Source organism: Agelaius phoeniceus, chromosome 4 (assembly GCF_051311805.1).
Source record: "Agelaius phoeniceus isolate bAgePho1 chromosome 4, bAgePho1.hap1, whole genome shotgun sequence".
Classification (NCBI taxonomy): Eukaryota; Metazoa; Chordata; class Aves; order Passeriformes; family Icteridae; genus Agelaius; species Agelaius phoeniceus.
In genome coordinates this window covers 28418411-28431242 of record NC_135268.1, presented here as the reverse complement: position 1 = coordinate 28431242, position 12832 = coordinate 28418411, and the positions used below count along the sequence as shown (strand labels likewise).

The window sequence follows — 12832 nt, the reverse complement described above, 5'->3', positions numbered from 1 at the left end:
GGCCATTAGAAATGGTTCTCCCTGTAACTTGGTCAATATCTTGTCCACAAAAATTGGACTTGTTGCTGGGGTGCAACAGGTAAATAATGATACACTTGAGAGAGACTTGAGAGACATGGGTTGTTTGTTTTAGTGTTTCACCAGTCTGGGTGCTCAGTGATATTTCACAGATCAGACTCACCAAAATATCAAATTAATAATCAAAATAACTTCTCTTATTCATAAATTTAAACAAACAAGAAATTAGCTGTAATTAGTTGCAAGTGACAAGGTTATCTTCTGAGCTAGTATTCTGTCTCCTTTTGGTTAGTGATTGTCTCACTTCTCACTGTAATTAGTCCACTCAGTGCATTGCTCAGTCTCCCTCTTCTTTTGGGCTGGGGAGTTAATCTTGAGTTGCTGCTCCATGAGTCGGGGCTCACCATCTCCCCCTGCAGGAATTACTTTTTACCAGTCAGAGCTGATTTCAGGAGAGTTGGGTTTCTTAGTTTCTTCCTTATCTTGGGAGTTGTGCCAGATGTCCATGTGGCCCCTCAATTCTGCATTTTTTGTGTCCACTCTCAGTGGGCATCCTTCTCCCCAAGCTTTGTTAAGCCTTCCCTGGCTCTGAGCTCCTTGAAGCATGTCAAGCCCTGAACCTTAACAAGGCAATTCTACCAACAAGGAATTTGCCCATGGGCAGCACGTAGATCTTGTTTGTGAGTTGTTGTCTATTTAATGGAATAAATCTCCCTTCCAGCTGATTTGGCTTGCAAGTGTACAATGATCTGACATAGAAACACAAAGAGCATCCTTCCTTAAGAAATCTTTTACATGTTCTGCATTTTGCATCACATATAACTTATGAAAATTAAATTACAGTTTATCGACAGCAAAAGAGAAGGGCCACCCTGAAGAGACATGGACAGGTGGATGGCTCTGGTAATGGAACAGGAGCTAATGATGCATCTGTGGCTGACTCAGCCCCTGCAGAACAGGGAGCAGCAGAGGAGGGAACTTCACTTTCAGAGTATGTATGCCTCATGCCCCTACCAAACGTGAATTGTTTTACCTTTTTTTGTTTTCTGCATTGGGCTAACTTATACTGCTATGCCTGGTTTATTTTTGAAGCCTTCCCATACTCTATGTATTTCCCTCCCTCTCCCATGTTGCATGATGATCAAATGATACCATTTGCATTTTGGGAGAAAAAGGCAGCCCAGGGCAGCTGTACAACCTTGCACAGAACCTGAGAGATGATTGTGGGGGTATGGCAAGGAATGGGAATTACTTGCATCAAATCTGAGAGCTGGGTGACTGACTACACCTTTCTCCTGGTGAAAGCAGGACACCCTTTCCCTCAGGACAGGGAGACCCCAAATCCTCATTAAATGCAGCACACAGAGACTTAAAGAGAGCTGGGTTCTTCAGAGGAAATGTGTCATGGCTAGTCAGTGCAGTTGCACGATTATGTGAGATGTTATGTATCAATAACTATTGAAGTGTGGTGATCTTAACAGCTGCATGTTCTTTCTCGTTCTGTTCCCTCAAGTGCACAGCAAGGAGTTGTCATTAGGTGTCCCATTTGCATGGATTCTTACTCAGAGGTAAGGATGCACCTGTGATGGTCCTTTCTGCTTTGTGGGAGGAGAAAGCCAGAAGGGGAGCTGCACAAGTCAGTTGGATGATGTGGGGTGCTGTGGGCAGCTGGCTGGAAGCACAGCCCTTGCTGTGAAGCTCCACAAGTCACTTCTTGGTGAAGTGAAACGGGCAGATCTGATAGTCCCTTGTAATTTTTATTCCAGGTGCTTTAAGTCTCATTTGCCTGGTGCCAATAGAGCAGCACACTCAAATTCTTTCCTCTCAATACATGTGATTTTCTTTCCTTCAGATTTTACAATGTGGACGACAGCTTGTGGCAACCATGTGTGGCCATGTCTTCTGCAGCGAGTGCCTCCCTGTTGCCCTGGAGACTATCGGCGCGTGCCCAACCTGCAGGGTGGAACTTACTCCAGATCTATACCACCCCATTTATATATGAGTACTTCTGCTTCTCAGGACAGACTCAGATAGATCTTGGACTATAGGCAGTGTAGAGACTTGTTTCTTTATGTATATAGTTCTTCCTGTATATAGTTTCATTTTTGCTCAATTCAATTATAAATAAAGTTTTGAATAGTTGAAATATTGTCTGTCTGCTCTTCTGTGTTGGACTGTGCTGATAGGCAGAGATGTTGTCTAACAGGTGGAAGTAAGGCTCTTGGTTGGAGCAGTCAGAAGCTTGTTCTTTTCCTCTCCCTGTAGTCATTGATTTGGGGGCAATGTGCTAAAGCCACAAGCTTTGTAGTTCTTGTGGCCAGCGTGTGTTGTACGGGGAAAAAGAAACAGGGCCTGCTCGGGGTGAGAGGGATCCGATTTCTCAGGGCAGACTCTGGTGCACGCTTTGGTGAAAATGTCCTGATTTCATAGCTCAGAAGATAGAAAGAGTAGCAGGTTGTGCACACATCCAAAGAAAGCAAGGTTCTTTGAGAATAACTAGTACATTAACAAACTGCTCGTTGAGTGTTGTACGGTTTCATTAGAATTAGAATCTGGAGGCTTTTGAAGGAATGTGGTTTTGAATGCATATAGTTGGTTGCTGACTTTGAGCTGTTGGCAGTACAAGTGTGTTGTAGCTCCAGTTCCTACAATTACAGCCAGACAGTCCTAAGTTCCACTGAAGAGAAATGCAATTGTCCAGAGATAAATTCACTGGACATAAGAGAGGAAAGACAATGATTCTGTTATCCAAAAGTAATAAAGAGACAAAGGCAGATCTCAGCTAAAAATGCAACTGTAAATCCATTGTACCAAGAAACAGAAAACTGAAAATTAATCTTTCCTTACTTCCAGCATTGTCTTGAAGACAATTTTTTTTATATCTTTCTCAGTTTTGGTGTTTTATTCCTTTGGATTTCTGTATTTTTGTTCACCTTTCAACAGTAGCATTTCAAAGGCCTTGGCAGGACTCCCATCACAGGTCTATAATTTTGTAATGATTAGGGAATGATAGGTCAAGTGTTCTTAAAATGATGTTTCAGATATGATGAAGGTTGGAAAAAATTCTCAATTTTAGAGTTTATCTGGGAAGGTCATACCCATTTCTCAAGGAAGCTGCAGAGTTAGATGGAAATCATAGTGTTTTGGGTTAGAGGGCTTCTAAGAGGCGTGGAAATGAGAGTGTCCTCCATGTAGGTCCCTTGAGTTGTCCTTCAGGCTGAAAGATTTACCTTTCTGAAATTATTGGGAAACCACCCCAGGCTTCACATCCTTTCAGGAAATAAGCAGCAGCCTCATGATGATTCCAGCCAGCTCTCCCAGGACTCTCAGATGGGTCCTATTTACTTCTATAGACTTGTATGAGTCTGAGAACTACACCCAAGTAGAGAAAAAGAATCTGTGGCTGTGGAAGATAGGAAATGGCAAACATGGAGGAAATGGGTACATTTTTTGACCTCTGAAATAAACATGGATAAGTCTAAAATGTCGTTTTAAACTTGGATAAGAAAAAAAAAAAACAAAACCCATCTAGTAGCTACCCTACCAATATTTTAGATTTTTTAGCCTGATATTCCCCAGATAGGTGGGATAGTTCTGGTGCAGGCATGTGGAGAGGAGCAGTGGGGTATAAATGTGCAGAGGTAAGGGTGGGCTGAATGGAGTGTGGTTATTTGACATACTCCAGCTGTGGAACTCTTTCCCTCTAGCAATTTTGTTCCCCTCCCCTGCCATATGTTTATAGAAAGATTTTTAATCTGGTATATCCTGGATTGTGGACTATTTCTGGGTTATCAGTGGCTGTTTGAAATGACAGAGGTAAGACCTCCTTATGTGGTGTTTGGTTTTTTAGTTTTGGTGACATGCTGATCTCCAATTTGGTTGCATTCAGTCTTGTATAAAAAATACACATTACAATGCAAGCAGAAGCTGAAGAAAATCATGTGGTTGATTTTAATAGCTTTATGCGAAGAATCCTACTATTTTGCAAAGAAAATACAAAAATGGTGGTCTGGGATATCATAAAAAAGTTCTTGTAGAGCTCTCAGTTTGCAAACTCAAAGTTAAGTGATTGCATTTTATAACATGCATATTTCTTTTTGGTATTTGTATTTAGCCAGTGGAATTTCCCACAACAACTACCATTGAGCCAGGTTTTAAATTAGGCTTTCTGATAGAAGGGGTTTTAAATAAGGACAACAAAGTTATGCATAGTTAAAATAGATGACAGGGAAGGATCATGAGGGATGGAAGCCTCATGGTTTAGAACTTAGGCCAAGAATTTTGAGCCAACTGCTATTCATTACAAAATTTGTTGCTCCTTTCTCAGAGGCATCAAGTCCAGATCACTGTTGGCAACCCAAAGAATCAAAGATGTGATTCACTACTGCAAATCCCAGGCACCCTCCTTCAGCTGAGGTCTGCAATGGGCAACTTCCTAAAATTAACTTTTATTCAGTTATATTTTGCAACTATGCAAAGGCTGTAGAATTGCCAGGCTTCTGGTTATTATGGGGCTTGTCTATCTAAAATTGCTTTTCATCTTCAACTGTAGATTCTCTCATGAATTGACACCTATTTTTGTACCCATTTTGCAGTGCTACAGTTCCTGAGCTGTAAGGCATATATTTTGCTATGGTTCAATATAATCTTGGACAATGACATTCTGGGCTGATAACAACTCCTGGTGTATTTTATTGGCATTCCTCTCTTAAATGAAATCACATCAGATACAGACTATAGAGTTGTCTGAGAGGTCAGCAGTTATAGTAGGTGTGTACAATTTTGCACACATTTAGCTAATTTTGTAGAAAGAGTTAATGTTTGGCACCCAAGAAGGTTGTTTTTATTCATCTGGCATGCTTCCATTCAAATACCCATTTAATGTGGTCACCAATTATAGAAATAGTTAAACAGTACTGTAAATGGACATGTTTTCTTTGTTGGGATGATCGCTGACACACTGAATTCTTTTCATTAAGTAATTTGACCACAAGTATCTCTTTACTTTGGAAAAAGGAGGAAAAAAATCTCTAGCAAACACGCTTCCTTTCAGTTTTCATATTTGCAGTGTTTATATAGGGGGATATAATTAGAATTTCAGGATAAATTGCACAAGGTATTGGAAGAAAATCAAGACTAAAATAAACATTCAATTCCTTTTTTTTTTGGATTTGACCACTGCACACAAACATTTGGTTATAAATAGATAGTTCATCCCTGTTGGAGTAACATTTTACATTCAAAGTATGATTCTGGAAAAGAAAATCCTTTTCAAAGTGATCTGAAGCAAACATGCAATTTGAAACCTTTGGTTAGTTTATGAATCTTTACTACAATTGGATTACATTTATATGCTCTGTAGTAAATACCAAAAAGCCTCTGAAGTAAAATATGTTCCAGTGGAATAATCCTTACTGAGAGAACTTGCAATTGCAGTTGTTTTTGTCTCTTGATAATTTTGCATTAGCAGGGTATTGTGTACTATTGGTATACACACTAGCTGCTGTTCCAAGAATAAATACCACTGGCATGTACACTGCCAACCTGACAGACATAAATCAGCTAATCAATTTGATGGTACCACTTACCTTACCTGGAAGAAGTGGGAGCACTCATTTTCTGAGGAGAACACAGCACCATTCTGTGTCTACCATCCTTATACAGAATTTGCTACTCTGTGTGGAGATTGCTGGAAAATATAGTTTTACATTTTTCCTTGTGAAGTGAATCTTGAAGAATGTTAGTGCCTCTCTAAAGATCTGTTAACCATGAAAATGTAGGCACACACATGTACAAGATTCCTAGGAATTAATACTTATCTTCATCTACAGAGAAGAGTCAGTGCAGCGCAGAAGACAGTAAGATAAAGTTTTCAGCTGGTGTTCTCAAGCTGTACTTTTGAAGAGTAGTGCTTTCTGCCTGAATGATCAAGTCCACTAGATTCATTTCTTATATGAAGCACATGAGGTTTCTGTAAGTACTGTCTGACTCTCGTCGTTGTATGTATGCACCTTCCATTTATTGAGAAAGAGTAGAAAATACTTTTATTTGGTAATTTGCTGGTTTGAGCCAAGAAAATCAAAGCTGAATTTCACACCCATGAAACCAAATAGGAAGAAATTACTCAAAGCAGTAAATGCTAGGAGGTGCTAGTTTAATTCTAATCAATACTCCAGACCTTACTCTGCTGTCACTGTGTAAGGAGTGAGAAACTCAGTCAGGTTTTGAAATGTAGAAGGAATCTATAGAAATTTCTATGAGAGATATCCCTAGGGCACGCTGAAACAGTACTCTTTGGAGTTGCATCCACTGTACACAGCTGCCCTAGAAGTGAGCACACCTAACTTTTCATTCATCAGTGCTATTAATTTTGGGGAAATGATTCATAAACTAAATGAATTAAAAGTCCAGGACAGCTAGGTTTGGCTTCAATATTTGTTTGTGTGAATCCAAAAAGCATAGTCTTCTGGGAGCCAAGAACCAGAGATTAGCATCTTCAGTGTCATTTTATAGCACAAACAAACCTGACCCTTTAAGTGGACTTCTTTTGGTTTCTTCCTGATTTAACATGCTTAAAATACATTAATTTTTCCTTAGGTGATCACTGCCTTTCCTTTCAGTGAAAGTACAAACTGAGTACTATGCAAGCCTTACAGTCTGATTTTCTGATGGGCAGCTGACATTCTTTAACTGCACTTAAAGGAAAAATGACACTTCATTTAACTGGATAGTTTGCCTTTGTCTTTTAGAGCTGACTATTTGTCACTATAAAGGTGCAGCTTTTATGCCATTCAGATTATTGCAAAATATTTTAGAGCAGCTCAGGCTATGGTTCTTGGAAGAAGGTAGGCCTTTCTGTAGACACTTTCCTGTCTACTTTTTCAACTCTTAATAGTTCCCCCACTTGACCAAGCATAGTTCTCAGTCATGGTTGGTTGATAAGGGAAGAGTAACTGGTGTCACCTGCCTGGACTTGTGCAAAGCATTTGATACTGTCCCACATGACCTCCTTGTCTCTAAACTGGAGAGACATGGATTTGATGAATGGACCACAGAATGGATAAGGAATTGGCTGCATGGTTGCACTCAAAGGGTTGTGGTCAATGGCTTCATGACCAATGCTCATGGAGAGCAGTGACAAGAGGCGTTCCTCAGGGGTCGGTCTTGGGACTGGCACTTTCTCATGTTTTTGTCTGTGACAAGGACAGTGGAATTTTAGTGTGCTCTGAGACAGTTTGCTGACAGTACCAAGCTCAGTGGTTTGACATGCTGGAGGGAAGGGATATTACCCAGAGGCACCCTGGCAGGGTCAACAAGAGGGTCCATGCAAACCTCATGATATTCAGCAAGGCCAGGTGCCAGGTCTTGGACAAGCACAAATGCACAGGCTGGGTGAAGCACAAATAAAGGCTGGGTGAAAAATAGATTAAAACCAGCCCTGAGGAGAAGCACTTGGGAATGTTGGTGGATGAGAAGCTCAATGGAGCTCATCGATGTACTCTTGCAGCCCTCTGTCCCTCCATAGAATTCGTCATTAATTCTGCCACTAAGTCTCTTACAGGTGGAATCTGTAGAGCTCTGTAGGACTGTTTTTAATTTATCTTGAAACATTTTGATAAAGTCTAAAAACAGTTTTTAAAATTGTCAATAGATTTGTTGCAGTGTCTTTTAGAATTCCCCTCTCCTTTAATGATATTCATTACAACTCTTTTTGAAATTTTCTTATTTCATCTTCTGTGGAGTCTCCTCATTACTGATGGAGAAATCTTCTAGTCTTGTGCTCCCAGTCTAAGTCAGAACTGTTTTATTTCTCTGCCCTAAGAAAATTGCAATTCAGGAGAATTGTGCTTTATTTCAATAGTTCCAGCATGTGTTGGATTGCATTTTAAAGGAAACACAATACTTACTGTCTCTTCTTGAAAAATATCCCTGAAAACACATAGAAGTCTTCAAAAGTGTTATTTGTGTACTTACTGGTTTTAAATATACAGCTTCAAAATGAACATAGTATGAAATAAAATTGAATGCTACTGCATTGTTTTAGCAGAATATAAAATAATCAGTAAATGTCCACCAACCCCTGTAGATAACCCTGAAACCACTTAACTTCCTTTCATGCTCAGCACTTAAACCCATCTTAAAGCTTCTGCATCCTCTTGTCTCTCACAGTGTATTCTGAAGACGTGAAGTTCATGCACATCTTAGTCTCTCAAATACTACCTAATGAAAACCACAAACAAAATCTGTACTGCTGAAAGGCAACTCTCTGCGTACTAGTCATGATACTAGTCAAGTGCCTTATTTATCTATTACTACTTTATCTATTACTACACTACTTCTATGAGATCTTGTGTTTGTTTGTTTTGACTTAAAACAGATGAAAATTTTATTGCTATAAATTTCTAGTTTCACAGAAGTTTCACTGGGTCCTGATCTGTTTAATGTCTTTGTTACCAAACTGGATGATGTGGCACGTGTGCCCTCAGCAAGTTTGCTGATGACCCCAAACTGAGAGGGTGGCTGACATGCCAGAGGGTCATCCAGAGAGACCTCAACAGGCTGGAGCAATGGGCTGGCAAGGGCTCTATGCAGGTAAGCAAAGGCAAGTGCAAAAGTTCTGCACCTGCAGAGGAACAAGACCATGCACTACACGCTGATGGCTTTGCAGAAAAGAGCCTGGGGGCCCAGTGGATGCCAGGCTGAACAGAAGCCAGCAGTATGACCACTGCAAAGGCAGTATCCTGGGTTGCATTAGCAGGATTGCTGCCAGCAGGTCAAGGGAGGTGATCCTTTGCCTCTACTCAGCACTGGTAAGGCCATACCTGGATTGCTGAGTTTAGCCCTGGGCTCCCAAATACAAGAGAGATACAAAGCTACTGAAGACGAGTCCAGAAAAGAACCACCAGGTATTTAAAGGACAAGACCATTTCTCCCAGGAGTAAAGGCTGAGAGAAACAGTACTCTTTAGCCTGAAAGATGAGAAGGCTTGGGGGAATCTCATCAATGTGGAATAATACTTGAAAGGAAGGTGGTGTAAAGCAGATGGAGCCAGACACTTGCCAATAGTGTCAGTGACAAGACAAGAGGCTATGGACTTAAACAGGAGATTGCACCTGCACTTGAGGAAACACTTTTTCACTGAGGGTGACTGAATACTGGAATGGGCTGCCCTGAGATGTTGAGGGGTTTTCAGCCTTGGAACAATTCAAAAACTGCCTGGACACAGTCCTGGGCAACCAGCTGTAGGTGACTGCGGTGGTTTGACAGGAAATATGTTTTCTGGGATGCTGTGGTCAGGCCAATGGGTGCTCAGATTTCAATATTGGCAGCTAATGTGGCCATTGGGACATTGGATCCTTGGATCCGCCTCTGAGCACACGGGGTTAAAGCAGGGCTCTCCCCTGGGAGGCTCTCTTGGGTTCCGGTCGGGGAAAGGTTCAGAGCTGCCCTGCCCGGCTGCGGGCTGGGCGGGGCAGGGGCAGCCATGGGGCCGGGTGAGGTAGGCCCAGGGGCAGCCATGGGGCCGGGTGAGGTAGGCCCAGGGGCAGCCATGGGGCCGGGTGAGGTAGGCCCAGGGGCAGCCATGGGGCCGGGTGAGGTAGGCCCAGGGGCAGCCATGGGGCCGGGTGAGGTAGGCCCAGGGGCAGCCATGGGGCCGGGTGAGGTAGGCCGGGCCCTGGGCAGGAGGGAGGGGAAGGCCCCTGCAGGATGGAAGGGTGGAGGAGCACTGAGAGGCATCGGGCAGCCACCACCTCCAGGAGAGACAGAGAGAGAGCCGGTGCCTGTGCTTGTGCCACCTTGAAATTTAATAGTGGCCGGCCGAGGAGGAGAAAGGGGAGGGTGCAGCGAGAAGGTGCCGGCAGGGCAGCTGTGGGAGTTCTGGACAGACAGAGCTTCAGATTTTTAACCCTTTTCTTGGATGATGGAAACCTTACAAATGCTGATCCTCCTGGAGCTGAATGAGAAGAGAGATAGAGATGAGATAAGAGGAAACGGGCCACGAGAGAAATAGAGAAGAACTCAGGTGGAAGAGATGATGGAGTAGCTTATGCTGGACTCTTTTTGTGTAGCCATGGACAGAGCCATGTTCCTTGTGATACAGGGACTGCATTCTAGGGGGAGGCAATGCCTCAGGACCAAGAGGGCTCGGTGTGGGTACCCCTCGGCCCCAGGGGGTGAAAAATATGGGGGGGACAGATGTCCCAAAGTTGAGACTGTGCCTTTTTGGAGTGGGATGAAGCATCCTTAAAAGTTGACCCTAGAAGCAGCTCTGGTCCATGTTCAGTGGTGAGAGCGCTGGACATGAAAGGAAGAGGTCACCATTGGCACAAGAAGGACTCCTCCTCCTCTTGATGAACTGAGGATTGAGTATTCTGAAGGGTGGTGCCGGACCGAGAGTCGATGATTTGGGGGTTGTATTGTATTGGGAATTTGCTGGGGAGGAGGAGGAGATGTATTTGTGAAGTTTTCATTTTCCTTGTGTGTTTATTTTTTTTTTCTCCCTTTTCCTTGTAGTTTAATTAATAATTTTTTTTTTCCTAAGTGGGAGCCTGCTTTGCTTATTCCTGGTCACATCTCACAGCAGAAACCAGGGAGAGGGTATTCTCATGGAGGCACTGGCATTGTGCCAGTGTCAAACCATGACAGCGACCCTGCTTGAGGAAAGAAGTTGAACCAGGTGACCAACAGAGGTCTCCTTTTCACTCTCAACTATTCTTTCAGAGTTTGCTGTTTAATATAAAGTTGAACAGAGAATCTGGGTCAACAAAATCAAAACTAAATGAAAACTCTTCCTCAGAGCATCTGCATTAGGTTTTCTAGCCTGCTATTTCTCCTTGGTATCTCAAAATATACTAGGAATTTTCTGTATGTCAAAACAAGATTGAAATCAAATAAAGAATTCCATTAGACACATCCATTTTCCCCTTGAGAATAGCAATTTAAACTCATTTTTATATGCAGTTCTAGGTCAATTATTAACAACTAGTACCAGAGGATGCATGTCATTACACAACTATAGCTGAGCTTACGCAAGCAAAGGTACAGCACCTGAAACCAAATGAAACCTGGTTTTCCCCTCAGGAAAGAGGGACCAAGTGTGATTTATTTATTTTCAGCTAATTTACACTATCTTTGTTAGAATTCATGTAGAGATTCAGGTTCATTATGAGAAAAATACAACAGCCTAAAGGACCAGGTTAAAGTAGTGCTTGATCATTTCTCTCTGGAAAGGCATTGTTATAATTTATAATTTATATAGGAAGTCTGGGCAACATACCCATACTTGCCCTCTCCCTCCTCCCCCAGTATTGGCAAAGAGCCCAAGGCACAGCGAGGAACAAAGTTATGAAAACTGTTTGACAGTCTAAGCTGGTACCTTAGGCAGTTGTAAATAATTTTCTTCTGGTTCTGCATCTCCCAGTGTATTTCTTGCTGTAAGGACCATAATTCATGAGCAGGAACAATTGAATCCACGCTGCAACAAATTATTTTCTGCTTTTGTCATAAAGACAGTACTGGTAACTTTTCAGGTTGATTTACGGCTCTTCCTTATATATTAAAATTCTTATATAACCTAAGAAGTTCTGGCTTGCAGTTTTGGCTCATGAAAGAGAAAACTTAGCTGAATTTTTTCAGGTAATATACAAAACTACTGGCCTGCTTAATTCAATACAGTTCCTGTTAGAATTATGTGAACAAGAGCATGTCTTCATGAAAATCTCTTCTGTTAATGTTATCTTTTTCTTTTGTTGAAATTATAGCAGAAATTGTGCAGTTAAGTTTGGTTTCAACTCACATATTTGTGGTTTTTGATTCTTAAAAGCTTTTTATTAGTTATCCTCTCTATGACATACATGACTCTTTTCCTATTTTATTTATATTTTATTTAGTTATGGAGAGTAATCTGGTGATTACATTTTTGTTTTTTGGGTTGTTTTCTTTTTTAAAGAATCTGTCATCTGCATCTAATGTTGTTGAACAGAAGGTTTTTATCCACTTCTTGCCCATGGAAAAGACAGTGCCCTGTTGACCCAAATTGTTGCTGAGTGTGTATTTTCTTGCCATATAAGTAATATTTCTTTGGTAAATACCACTAAGGCTGAATGTCTTGCTTCTGCCTCAGTTTTGGTCTCTTCCCTCTGACTGCTAAATGCATGTGCATGCATCCTATGGAGATAATCAGGATTTAAGTGATAAAGTACGGATGATACAGTACGGTGTTCTTGTGTTCCAGCACTGGCCTTCCTGAGGAAAGCAGGCAGCATCAAGCATTGGCTGCATGGTGTAAAACTGGACATGAAGAGCTGTAGCATGAGCTGAAAAACACATGCTGTAAAGCTATAGGAGCTGCATTGGACTCAGTGTATTACTGGAACCTTACAAAAATTACAGGGAAAAAAGTGAGGCAAAGTAGACTGACTCCCTAATGAATGGGGTAATGTTAAATTTGGGGGATTATCATTCTGATGCCTTGTGCAAAATATGTTTGGTAACAAAATTGGTAATGTGGAGAGCTAGAAATCCTTTAAAATTATATATGCACATTTCATACATATGAAATTTTACAGAGTTTTGAAAGGCAAATTATTGTTTATTTACAGGGGAAGAGAACTTCTTTGCACTGTAATGAAATGCAGTAAACTTCAACACAAATACTACTCATAGTGTTTAAAGAAGGATCAAGTATATGTGGAAAAAACCAAATTAATTTGGAAGACTTCATGCAGAAAAAGCATATGGAAGCTTTTGAACTGGTATCCAAAGCATAGGGTTTATCTGCATAGAAGGTAATTGGATACCACAGCGTCTGACA

The 12832-nt window shown here is 41.4% G+C and overlaps 1 long non-coding RNA gene across 1 annotated transcript; it reads left to right on the top strand.

The window, feature by feature from the left end:
- The first annotated feature begins 865 nt into the window (after positions 1-865).
- LOC143693826 (uncharacterized) lies at positions 866-2010 on the top strand. The gene is made up of 3 exons (XR_013181807.1): positions 866-1009; positions 1532-1586; positions 1871-2010. It is a non-coding gene; the product is annotated as an uncharacterized LOC143693826 (long non-coding RNA).
- The last annotated feature ends 10822 nt before the right edge of the window (positions 2011-12832 follow it).